Genomic DNA, 13,799 nt, shown 5'->3' with positions numbered 1-13,799 from the left:
TCCTAAACTCTGAGAGAGAGAGAGAGAGAGAGAGAGAGAGAGAGAGAGAGAGAGAGAGAGAGAGAGTGGAAGTGGACAGTTGTACTCTCTTGGATTTCAAGCCTCAGATTGTTGCACTCTCACCGGGGACTGAATTGGTTCTCTCCTGATAATGATAGGGTCAACATTTAGGCCACTGCACCCCTAGGCAGCCACAGCGTCACCATATATTTGAAATAATGATTATGAGGACCAGACGGTGAGGGTTGTGAACTTGACACATCAAGATAATATGAGATCTGAGGTAACCTTACTGACTGAAAGAGGGGTCATCACTTTCTCAGAAGGCCCAGTGTTGCCAGGACCCCCTAGGGCCATCTATTTTCCTAACTAAAATTTCAAATAGTCACCCCAGTTTTTCCAATGGCTTTGTTCCCCATGCTCTCTGTAATATGTTCAGAAAGCACTATTTTCCTTCACTGACATTTTCTAGAAACCAGCTTTAAGCTCCTGTATTCTCTGTAATATTTTACAGGTAGTAAATATCCCCTCTTCCAGCGACTTAACCTCAGGCCACACCCAAATAACAAAAATCTGCACCCAATAATTCCAGATAGGTTCTAGGTCTCCCATGATTCTGATCAGAATGAAGAAGTTACAGAAGATGAATGAGTGAATTATTTGGTCATGTTTCCAATGAAAACAAATTAACAGCTGAAAATATATTACAAAATAAAAGTCAGGGGATGGGCATATGGAAACAACACATCTAAACTTATATAGGGGCATAGGTCATGTAAGAAATCACATTTAATAATTGTACAATCGGATGAAGTATATACAAAAGCTCCAATTCTTTCCAAACTAGAACAATATCAGGGAGGATACTAGGAAGTCGTACTAGGAAGAGAGGAAGTTAATACTAATGGGAATGATATGACATGCCTCATTCTACAGTGTCTAACCTCTGCCACCCTAAAGTGCTGCATCACTGCAGTGTCCCCTCCTCTGCAATGTTCATGTTGCTGCAGATCAATGTGTCCAAGGTCACTAAAGCTGCTGCTGTATGCATCCATGCATTCACATCCACACTGAGGGCAAAAAAAAACAGGACCCACTCTAACCAATAGCTAGCTCTTCTCCTCTCTCTCTCTTTCTCTCTCACCCCCAAGAGGGTATCACATTTATCATCACCTGACGAATCAAGCTAACCACTAACCCTTAACCTGCTCCTCTTTCACAGATATACTGAAACTACAACCAGCATTAGCACCACCAGAAAGATGCTAGGAGCTATAAAGTGTTAAATATGTGGCCCAAAGTTCAGAATTCCTTAACATCAAAGCCTACAATCCAGGACCTAGCCACAGAATTCCACTTTTCCTAGTGTCCAATACTGCTACCCCTGTCATAGCCACTCCTCTAAATATAGACCTGGCCAGAGATAAATTATTCAGGCTTTCTGTTACCTGATAACTGTAGCAACCAGCGCTGGGCTGCCTGGAGACACACATGAGGTCAGGGTTCATCTCATTTGAGCCGTGGGAGCCATCACTGCTCCTTCATTGTGAATATCTGATAATGTCCCAATTAACTTCTCCAAAGTGCTTTGAGGCTTAATGAGATTTAGTGAAATTTAATGATGCAACAGAGCAGAGATTACGAATGCATTTGTCAGACGACTCTGCAGATGACTCTATATTGTGTAATGTTTCTCAGAATGGAAATGCATTCTGTAGTTTTCTGTAGCCTTTCTGCAATAATAAATTCTATATTTGTTACTAACATAATATCCTTAAAAAGTTAATGGTTTGTCATTTTTGTTTTGACTTATTTATTTTAAAATGCAAAGCACCTCATGAAACTGGCTTGTATCTCACAAACGTACTCATTTGCATACTCACTTACTCATTCGTGTTTTAGAAACATGAGTAACAGGAGGGGATGCTATTTAGTGCTTTGCATCAAAGAGACAATTTTTATTTTTTTTTCACTTTGTTTTTGATTCCACATTTGTGGAGTTTTTATGGTTTAATACAGCAAAATAAAATGTCTATTTTTTGTTGCTACCATCACCACCTGTAGAAGGGATATACAATTGTAACTGGTTCCGCAGGGACAAGCTGGAGTGGCATCTGTGATCCAAAATATCATTGTCTTTACAATGCAATCAAATTCTCTGCAGTTTCCTTCCAATATCTAATGTTAAGCGTTTCTAGAAGTGCAGAAACTGTTGCTCCTGTAAAAGGTGAAAAAACACCTATTAAAAGCCTTTATCTCAGAAAGGACACAGCATGAGCAGGTTCCCTGCAAATACTGTAATATGCGAGTCATCAGTTCTATCTTTTTTCCAGATTAGAGGTAAAAATACAAAGGACTGTGACATAGTAGATGGGGTGACAGAGGGATGAAAGGATGGATAGCAGGCTCAGGTAAATGAGCACTCTCAATATGAAATGCAGTTATGCTTCAGATCAATTGCCAAATCCTTATTATCTTTATGCCCAGATTAATGGATCTCAAGAAGTATAAAGATAAATCGGTGGGATGACGAAGGATAAAAAAGGATTTAAAAGGAGCAGAGTGGAGGCTTTTGTGTTTTATTTTCATATAATACGGCAAGTAGAAAGTTTTCAAATACACTTTATGTCCTAACATTAGTAGACACCTGCACATTTGACATTTTGTCTGAAATCCAGGGAGTCAGTTCTCCTTTGTTACAGAAACAACTTCCACGGAATATCCAATAAACTACAACCTCAATTCCAATGAAGTTGGGACACTGTCTAAAACATAAGTAAAAACAGAGTGTGTTGCAGGCCTCAAATTCAAAATGAGTGAATATTTGCAACAAAAAAAAAAAAACAATAAAATGTATCCATTTGAACATTAAACATCTTGTCTTTGTAGTGTATTCAAGTGAATATAGGTTGAAAAGGATTTGCAAATCATCGTATTCTGTTTTTATTTATATTTCACACAATGTCCCTACTTAATTGAAATTGGGGTTGTAGATGGCATTCAGCCACATTAACATCATTCATTCATACATTGTCTGTAACCGCTTAACCAGTTTAGGGTCGCGGTGGGTCCTGGAATCACTGGGCACAAGGCAGGAACACACCCTGCAGGGGGCGCCAGTCCTTCACAGGGCAACACACACTCACACACTTACTCACAGACTTATGCCCATGGACACGTTTGAGTCGCCAATCCACCTACCAACGTTTTTTTTTTCTGTGGGGGGGAACCAGAGCACCTGGAGGAAACCCACGCGGACACAGGGAGAACACACCAAACTCCTCACAGACAGTCACCCGGAGCGGGACTTGAACCCACAACCTCCAGAACCCTGGAGCTGTGTGACCGTGACCTGCTGTGCCACATTAACGTGAGTAAAGTCATATACAGATGTTAGACGTTATTCCTTTCTATAGAGGATATGCAATTTGTAAATGAACGGTTAGTTGATTTTGAGATTTTAAGGGAGTATCTGCAAACTTTTGGACACCCAATGTAAGGGCAGATATCCATGAGATGTGAAGGCGAGAACATTTGTCAAATGAAACATAAAGTTTATGCATAAGCATAAATTTTCCCCTTCAACCTGATACCAAAAGCAGTTCCAGGCTACAAATAAACTCTGGGCCATAAGTTGCTGAACACAACAGTTTAAAAACCTCTAATTCCCCAAATCTGGCCACAGCTCTACAAAACACAGCACAACACCCAACACACAGGCCGTTTTCAATGATCCCCAGGCAGAGTTATGGCCACAGCGGCCTATTCAGTCAATACAAAATAGATTAAAGCAACCTGAAAGGTGACAGCAGAGTAATAACAGTGAACCAATTTCCTGACCAGCAGATCCCAACAGACCCTTGGGAAAACTACCCGAAAATCAGAGTACACGTTTTACACCTGAGAGTTGGAGAAGCATAAAAGCCCTTCAGGCTAAACCAAAATGACAACATACACTCAGGTCATTTGCATAATATTTAAAATATAACAAACCTATAATGACAAATGTCAAAATCATTTTCTGTTTGGTATCTTGGGAAAAACAATAAGGTAAAAATAAGGTAATGTAATTTCTAAACAGACGTTATCACATACATTACATGAATCATCATATTATGGTTTTCAGTAGCTGGAAAAGACACTAGTTCCAAAGGAAAAAAGCTATTACTAATTTCAGTGACTTTTTATTCAACATTTCATGTACTGAGAAGCACTTTGTCTAATAACGGAGGTGAACTGTAAACAACGCAACACATGGGAAATCCCTTTAAGGTTCTTGACAATGAAACACACTGTTGGTCAATGCTGTACAAATAGCTCCCAATACTGATATAGATACTGAAACATCAAGTATTGGTTTTGGAAACCTGCAAAACTTTGAAATTCAGAGTTGAAATTAACTATTTTGATAGAAGCACTTCAAGTAAGAGGAGGGAGTAGCTGTTTGTGCCAAAACTACGCAAACACTCTAGTGCACCACAGGAAGAAATTAACAATATGCTATTTCAGGTTTGATTTGTTACAGGACAAGATCTAGTTCATTATTATTTTATATTTTTTTTCATGCTGCTATCCCATTCAATGTCTCCTGTACCTTCTCAGACTGATACCTTGTGTCACATGTATAAATAGTGTTTGTGATGTGTTTGGAATTTCCATTTCTAGTGACACAGGAACATATCTTGTGATGTATCACCCAACTTATTGTATGACATAGCTCTTTTATACAAGATATCATGTACAAATGTAGCACAAGAAATGCTTGTAATATTCTATGCATAGTTGTTCATGGAGAGACGATGCCTCACCTGGTAACTCCAGTCTAAAAAACAGTTTCCACGGTTAAGGCTGGCGAGTGATCCTCCTCTCAGTGCAGGCTTTTAATGCACAGATGACACACTGTTTAATGCCACACCCTGCTCCAAGTGTTACACACACCAAATAGTGGACTTTGGCAATTCTCTCAGGGACATGCCAATCCATCAGTAATTAACAGACAGACCCCTCCTAGCCATAAACTCTGATGAAGTGTCTTAAGAGCTACACGGGAAAGAAACACTCCTTTATGTCAAACGTCACCCTGCTCCTAGCAACCTGAAGGAAACACATAACATAGTGCTGTGAAACCGCCCTTTAGGTCGGTAAATTCTGACTGAACTGTCGATTACGTACAAGTTGTTCACTTTTCAGCTTCAGTTAATTAATATATAAATGAATAAATAAATAAATATATACCTTGTACAAATATAGCAGAATAAATGTTTGTAACAATGTCTTGTCAATTCTATGCATAGTTGGTCATGGAGAGATGCCATTTCAAAGAAACATATGACCAGTTCTCATAGAATCCACACATTATTGACCCTTATAACAGCTTCCATTTTTTTCAGATTTCCTTTCTCACAGAGAAAATCTGCAAAGATTCAGAATTCATGACATTTGGACATACAATTGTTTTACATGGCCTTGCACAAAATATATCAAAATAAAAACACTCACTTGATCAGCAAATTCCAACAATAAAAAAGGTAGATCAAATTAATTCTGTTGACTCATTACAACACCCACAGATGCCCAGCTGGAAGATCTGATGATATTGTGGATGTTCGCAGTTCACAGTTTTGTTTATGATTTAAAGGCCTCATTTGCATATTGCAGCCTTCTGTGAAAGCAGTTTGGCAAACCTGCTGCCAAAGCTGCAATAATGTTTCACAAATGCTACCCCTGACAGTCATACTAGCTAAGCATACTCAGGCCATATTTAGCACAATAAAATACAACTGCTGTCATGAAAGTAAGTCCACAGAAGTTGTTTGACATTCACTTTGATGACAAGTGAACTGACCACAGAATGGTTCAGACTCCTTTCATTTTGACAACAGCTTTCTCCTCACCAAGGTGCACATAGGGAATGTCTTGTTCCAGTATTTCATATGCTTTTAACAAAATAGTTTTTTTTCTCTCCAGTGCTCTGGATCCTACACTGAAGGGACATGGTGAGAATTTCTTTTTAGGGAAAAATCTCATGAGCACCACTTAGTATGTCGTGAGCACCACTTAGTATGTCGTAAGCACCACTTAGTATGTCGTAAGCACCACTTAGTAAGTCATGAGCACCACTTAGTAAGTCATGAGCACCACTTAGTATGTCATGAGCACCGCTTAGTATGTCGTGAGCACCGCTTAGTATGTCGTGAGCACCGCTTAGTATGTCGTGAGCACCGCTTAGTATGTCGTGAGCACCACTTAGTATGTCGTAAGCACCACTTAGTAAGTCATGAGCACCACTTAGTATATTGTGAGCACCGCTTAGTATGTGGTGAGCACCGCTTAGTATGTCATGAGCACCGCTTAGTATGTCGTGAGCACCACTTAGTATGTCGTGAGCACCACTTAGTATGTCGTGAGCACCACTTAGTATGTCGTGAGCACCACTTAGTATGTCGTGAGCACCACTTAGCATGTCGTGAGCACCGCTTAGTATGTCGTGAGCACCGCTTAGTAAGTCATGAGCACCGCTTAATATGTCGTGAGCACCGCTTAGTATGTCGTGAGCACCGCTTAGTATGTCATGAGCACCGCTTAGTATGTCGTGAGCACCACTTAGTAACTTAAGACTTACTAAGTGGTGCTCATGACATACTAAGTGGTGCTCACGAGATTTTTCCCTAAAAAGAAATTCTCACCCTGTCCCTTCAGGGTCTCCATAGGATCCTACGCTGGTATCATAATTTTTCATTTTCATGTTAGAAAATTCCGTGCTGACCAACATAATGAATGCTTTTAGAGTTTTTATAGCGTCCACCATTTTAAGTTTCCATATAAACTGTAATGGAGTGATGAAGAGTGAATTAGCTCATAAATATATATATATATATATATATATATATATATATATATATATATATATATATATAAATCCTACACACAGATATAACTCATCTATTCTTATGCCATGTGGCTGCTAGGCTATCAGTAGCTAGCAGTAAATTAGACCCTATATCTGGAACCCTGTATATTCCTAGGGGTGTTGCCAAGTCTAATAATAGGTGAGGGAAAATCAATAAGCAATATTTTGTGTTTAAAATGGGTATCAATACATAGAAGCTCAAATACAAATATTATAATTTTATTTTTTAATTATGAGTGTATATTATGCTCATTGCAAGACTGATTAATTTAAAAGATGGTGTTCTGTCTTTGTCAATGCAGTAAATATTATAATAATAAAATTAAATAGCAGAGAGACAAAATGCTATAATATGACACTGAAAACTACTAGCAAAACTTTAATCACTGATCAAATTGTAAAATTGTTTTGAAAATATACCTTTTTTTAACCTGTCTAACGTTAAATATTGCAATAGAATAATACTGAGGCTAAAGTATTTTGATAATAGCATATCACAGAGCTAGCAGATATTAAAACCTCTAAATGTTAGCCCTTTGGAATGTCAGTGGAGCCTCAAATAAAACTGTTCTGCTGAAGAAATAGGAACTTGAGGAATTTAATCTGGCAGCTCAGCTGACACCTTTCCTGTGATGTCCTTTAAGAGTGTGAGACTCATGGCACTATAAATGGTAAAAGAGCTCTCAAACGAGTAGAATGACAACAGTTATCAGCATCAGCATGATCCTCCTCTTGCACTGGAGCAAATAATTTTTCAGTTATGTCAGGTTCACGGGTTTAAATACACACAAAACACACAGGACAGCAGCACAATCCTTCGCTATAGCTCAGTGCCTCCAGATTTGAAAAATCAAGTCTAGGGAGCAGCATGAAGCGCCTCTGTCTCCTCTTAGCTCCTTTACAGGGAAGTCACATTAGGACTCCTTCAGTCATTACAGCAAGAAGTGTTTGGACGTGGTTTCACATACAGCAGCTGTTGTGCTGACTACACAGTACTTACACAGACCTGCAATGCAGACAAACACATGCTCCGATAACAGATCATTGTTAAAAATGCCAAAACACTATTAATTCATTTGACACCAGGTATTAGCAGATATTTGCGTTGGGGGAAAAAATCAATCCTATTAATAAATACTGTAACAAATCAAACCTGAAATAGCACAAATTCTGAATGTGATCTTATATTGCTGGTTGTGTATATTTTCTGTGAAATAGAGTGTTTAAATAATTTCTACATCATCATATCCCTCAAAAAACATTGTTATTCATTTTTTTTAGAACTTTACAGTTTCCTTAGGCTGTGGAATGGCCTTATAAAAAGTGATACATTTCACACATAATTTGATCCCTATCTGACTTACACTGTGAAATAAAATGTGTTGGTAATACTACGTAGAGTCATTTCGGTTCCTGACACTGATACTGTACATTATAAGCCATAGCTGCTCTGATTTATTCATGTCCAAACCTTGCTGAGTAACTGCCCTGCAGAGGGAAAGGGCTGCTAACAAGAGAGTCTGACTCATGGATTAAATGAATAGTCTGGCAGGTTCTGAAGCATGTGAATCAATCTCTCTCTCTCTCTCTCTCTCTCTCTGTCTGTCTCTCTCTCTCTCTCTCTCTCTCTCTCCCTCCCTCCCTCCCTGAGGCAAACATGGTGTAGTAGTTTGTTATGGTTTGTTACATAACCTCAGGCAGTGTTGATTACTGCCTAAAACAGGACACAAACTCTGCCCCTCACAAAAAGCCAGCAAAACAATATACATAAATTCATAACCTCTTTTTCCTGTAAAAATACACCTGATGCCTAAATAACCCATCTGAATACAGCGTGTATCTCTAGCTGTGTCTAAGGCTCAGCCAGAATCAATATGTCTGACCATCCTCTTTCAAGTGTCCCCCCTCCATCTCTGTTCATATCAACTAGCATCTGGAGATTTGATAAGCGCCGGCCAACAGCAGCCGGAAATCGATGGAAACGAGAGATTGCAGCAGAGCTGGGTCAGACAGAGATGTAACTCTAAAACCCATTCAGTAGTTTTGGTCCAAATTGTAAATAATATGATCCTTCAAGCAAAGCAGAGGGCAAAAATACTGACGACTGAAATCCCATTAATTGAAATGTCATGGTGACTCACTCAAATCTATAAAATATTTTGGGGGCACCTACTGCATAACAAACAAAGAACTCGAAGCCAATAAGCACGTGTCATCTGCACTGACCTCAGCCCAGTCTGCTATCGGTCATCAAAACAAGAAGCAGCTCATTGATAACTTGAATGCAACTCAACCGTGGCAATTTACTTAAGATTGTATGTGCATGCTGTTGAACTCAAAAAGCTTAAAACAGCATACATAGCAGAGATCTCTAAAAATATCATTCTTATATGATTATCAATAAACACCATATACAACAAAGAGCTAATTAAGCAAACTTTGAGTGAGGAAATAACGTTGTTTCAAATAGGACTGAGGGCGGCACGGTGGCGCAGCAGCTAGTGTCACAGTCACACAACTCCAGTGACCTGGAGGTTGTGGGTTTGAGTCCTGCTCCGGGTGACTGTCTGTGAGGAGTGTGGTGTGTTCTCTCTGTGTCTGCGTGGGTTTCCTCCGGGTGACTGTCTGTGAGGAGTGTGGTGTGTTCTCTCTGTGTCTGCGTGGGTTTCCTCCGGGTGACTGTCTGTGAGGAGTGTGGTGTGTTCTCTCTGTGTCTGCGTGGGTTTCCTCCGGGTGACTGTCTGTGAGGAGTGTGGTGTGTTCTCCCTGTGTCTGCGTGGGTTTCCTCTGGGTGACTGTCTGTGAGGTGTGTGGTGTGTTCTCTCTGTATCTGCGTGGGTTTCCTCCGGGTGACTGTCTGTGAGGAGTGTGGTGTGTTCTCTCTGTGTCTGCGTGGGTTTCCTCCGGGTGACTGTCTGTGAGGAGTGTGGTGTGTTCTCCCTGTGTCTGCGTGGATTTCCTCCGGGTGACTGTCTGTAAGGAGTGTGGTGTGTTCTCCCTGTGTCCGCGTGGGTTTCCTCCGGGGGCTCCGGTTTCCTCCCACGGTCCAAAAACACACATTGGTAGGTGGATTGGTGACTCAGAAGTGTCCGAAGGGGTGAGTGTGTGTATGTGTGTGTTGCCCTGTGAAGGACTGGCGCCCGCTCCAAAACTAAGTCATCAAAATGGTTCTTGATTTTTTTTTTTACTTGTAATTTAGGCCTTACATTCAGACTGCCTTTACTGGTAAATAAATGCATTTTTTGCCTTTTTTGGCTATAAGACTCTAATTAATCTTTCTAATGTTTGAATCATTGCAATGAGGAAACTCTAATTTCATTTAAACTGAAAAGCTCTACTGTATAGACTGCATGATGAAACTGAAATTGATTGTGATTAGGCCAAAAGTTACTGAACACCTGCTCAGCATCTGTAATGGAAGGCTTTAGACACTGTAACATTGCTGTGAAAATGTGATGGGTTTCAGCCACAAGGCCAGGCACTGATGTTCGATGATTAGTTCTGGATAACAAACATTAATTGTTCACATTTTGTCATGCTGTGCTAGCATAGCTTACTGACCACTTTAAGGTTGTTGCTAAACACATGGGAGATACATAGCCAGAAACACTAATATTACTTACACACTACAAACACCATACCAATCTATTGTAATGCAGGTGCAGTGATGGTGCATTACTTTGTTTGGTAGTATGTGGCTCTGGCCACAGCTGAAACCTCAGCACACAAGATTAAAAAGACTTTAAAGTGCAGCCACAGATGGCTTAGGGGCCCTGCGGTTGACTGGAGTGACTGGTAGGTTACTGGTTCATATCCCAGAAGGGGCATTAAGGTGAAATTCATTAGTAACCAGGGAGTCAGGATCCTGCGGAAAAGATGCCCTTAACTATGACAATTCACCTAGGTTTACAGAAACAATAACATGGCCTTTCCTCCCTGAGGTCTTTCTTGTTAATGAGCAACACTGAACAGCTTGTGAAGTCTGTTCTGCCTGTAATGAAGGCTGTAATTAGGAATGAGGATTTCTGATAAGGATATGTTAATTTGTTGCAAGAAATTATGTCACAACACACTTTTTTGTCATTCGTTCACTGACTTTATGTAGATACATTCTCATGAATTTCTTCCTGCTGACCATCCTATGTACAATCAAATGTTTTTCAAGGTGCTACACACAGTAGACGTTTAAGACTATATGAGGGGCATGAGATAGAATGTTTTAAAGTGTTTCAAATAGAAAGATTCTTTAAAAAAATAAAGACCTTTGATATGCAAATGAACAGCTATGGGGTGTCTAGACTATAATTTATCACAGGCAGTGGTGACCTGAAACATCCTAAATGCTGTGGATTGTGGCACTGCTCTGAGGGAGGATGGCACTGATCTTTTCTGATTTGAATGTATGTATTAAATGCTGCCTGCTTTTCTTCTGATAGTTGTAATAATTCTGGCTAGTGAACATTAGCGTATCAGTGTACTGATGCCTTTAAAGCATGTCTTGTGCAATTTGTTTACAGGTACCTTCATGCTGAGACCGTATGGGCAATAAGCCTCTGCAACGTTCCGTTTCAGACACAGCAACAGTACATCAACTACAGCTAGCTAGGCTGCTCTCACTGAAAGAATCACTCTGGTGCTACTGTAACGTCATATGTCTGCAAACAAACATAACTACAAGCACATAGGAATGATTGACAAAAAGTGTTGATACACAGCTAATTTTGGATCTAATCAGTTTGTAAAGTCTATCAGGATAAAGTATATATATATATATATATTATGAAGCAATAAGTGAGTGGTTTATGTACTGCAACTCCATTGGCACTGAATCTACGTCATAATTCATAAGAAACAAAGTAGTCAGTGATACTCCGATAGGCCTGAGGAAATGCTGACCCTGCTGATATTAACGCCCCACTCAAATGCCACTAGCATATTTCAAATGAATCAGAACATGCTCAGTTAATTTAATAAGGGATTTTTATATATAATAATGTGTAAATCCACTGTCTTCCACACAGTAGACTTGAGGTTAGACTCACAGACCAGGCAGAAACGCTATGCTACACCAGTATGAGTCCTTGGGCAAGATGCCTAACACTGCATTAGCCTAAATCTGTAAAATTGTTAACAACTGTAAGTGGTTCTGAATAACAGCATCTGCCAAATGCCAAGACTGTATATGTAAATGATCAGAATCTGTATGTGGGATGCAGGGATCAGTGTGAATGCAAAACAATTAAAAACCAGTCAAAGTGTCCGTAGGTGTGAGTGAATGTGTGAGAGTGTGTGTTGCCCTATGAAGGACTGGCACCCCCTCCAGGGTGTATTCCTGCCTTGCGACCAGTGATTCCAGGTAGGCTCTGGACCCACCGCGACCCTGAACTGGATAAGGGTTACAGATAATGAATGAATGAATGAATGTCACAGTCATGACAGCCGTTGCCCCATACTGTATTACATCATGGTACAATTTTGACATCTAACCCACAACTACAGACAAAGGCACACTCCAAGTGTTCAATACTATCAGCTGCAAAAACAGATGGAATTTTCAGTTTAATTGTATAAGCCAAAGGTGTCTGAAGCTTCAGCAATGACTTCATCCTCATTCATTTTATGTTGGTGACAATCCTATTTACAAGTCAGTTAGAACGTTCTTCCAAAGCACTACACAATGACAGGAGTGAAGGGAGCCATGGACCTCAGGATAGGCCTCAGCTTAATAAAATCACAAATGTCAGACCTTTGTGCCCTGTCAGTGTCCATTTCATTAACATGTGCAACAACAATGCCTCAAGTAAATCAGACAGGAAACCAACAAGTCAATCCAGCAGATGGGCTGGACAACAGTATAAAGAGATGTTCAGTACCCTGGACAGTTCACTGGTCAATTTGGGACAGCAGTGGTCTGATGGAAATCTCAGGGTTGAGCTCTTGCAAGAGATTTCATTGAACAACAGAGCAATATGAGCTGGGGAAAAGTTTAAACAGTGTATTTCATTCACACAAAATTAAATCAGACTAGGGGATCCAGAATTCATCCAATTACAATAAACAACTATTGTCTGTTACAATAGTGCCTTCTCAATGATTTAATGAACATTTTCATGATTACTTATAATGGGGAATTGTAATCAGAATAAACTGCTTTAAAGGCATACAATTCTTTTAATATTTTAAAAGTCTTCCTATCTGCTTTTCTTTAATAGTTCAGTTTGAGAAATTTTGTAGGTTGCATTTGTTGTACACTCCCTGCCTCTTTAACAAACTGTGATTATTATTATGTGTGATATTTATTTTTATTAAATAAAACTTTGATTACTTAGTACGTCTTCAAAATAATCTGCAGATTACCCAATAAAAACACTATAATCAATAGTAATATGAACACCAGAGACAACCCACAGCCAAGTAGCAAAAGAAAAATACAACTGCAGCTGTAATTTCCTTATAAAATCTAATTTCAGTGGTCATTTCAAACATTCAGATGACAATTCTCTCATGTCATCCATAACTGTAAGGACTGCTCTTTTCTCCTGGTGACCTTGTGGCAGGGTAATTAGGCTGGACTTTAAAATTCACAATACAAGGTCAACGAGGATTCAGAAATATATCTCAGAGGAAGCAGCAGAGATTGCTTTTACAAAAATGGTCTTGTGTGAACCCTCCACAGGGCTCTGAATTAACAGATCTTTTAATTGCTTCATCCACACTGTAATAAAAGAGTGTGTGAATTAGATTTAACTGAGAAACAAAACTGTGTCTCATATGCGGTTCTGATGCAAAACTTTGGGTACCATGGAAAGTTAAGTGCACATCTTCTACAGGGGAGAAATAATTATATATTTTAAATAAAACAACACAGATATTTGGTCTGTTATGGCAC

At 39.5% G+C, this 13,799-nt stretch overlaps 1 protein-coding gene across 4 annotated transcripts in view; it reads right to left on the bottom strand.

Moving 5' to 3' along the window:
- The window catches only part of pacsin1b (protein kinase C and casein kinase substrate in neurons 1b), a 32,313-nt gene that overhangs the window by 16,194 nt on the left and 2,320 nt on the right, over nucleotides 1-13,799 (bottom strand). The window lies entirely within an intron of this gene.

The sequence above is a fragment of the Hoplias malabaricus genome, chromosome 3 (assembly GCF_029633855.1).
Source record: "Hoplias malabaricus isolate fHopMal1 chromosome 3, fHopMal1.hap1, whole genome shotgun sequence".
Classification (NCBI taxonomy): domain Eukaryota; kingdom Metazoa; phylum Chordata; class Actinopteri; order Characiformes; family Erythrinidae; genus Hoplias; species Hoplias malabaricus.
The sequence above is the reverse complement of the archived record's forward strand: the minus strand, read 5'-3'. Positions and strand labels throughout refer to the sequence as shown.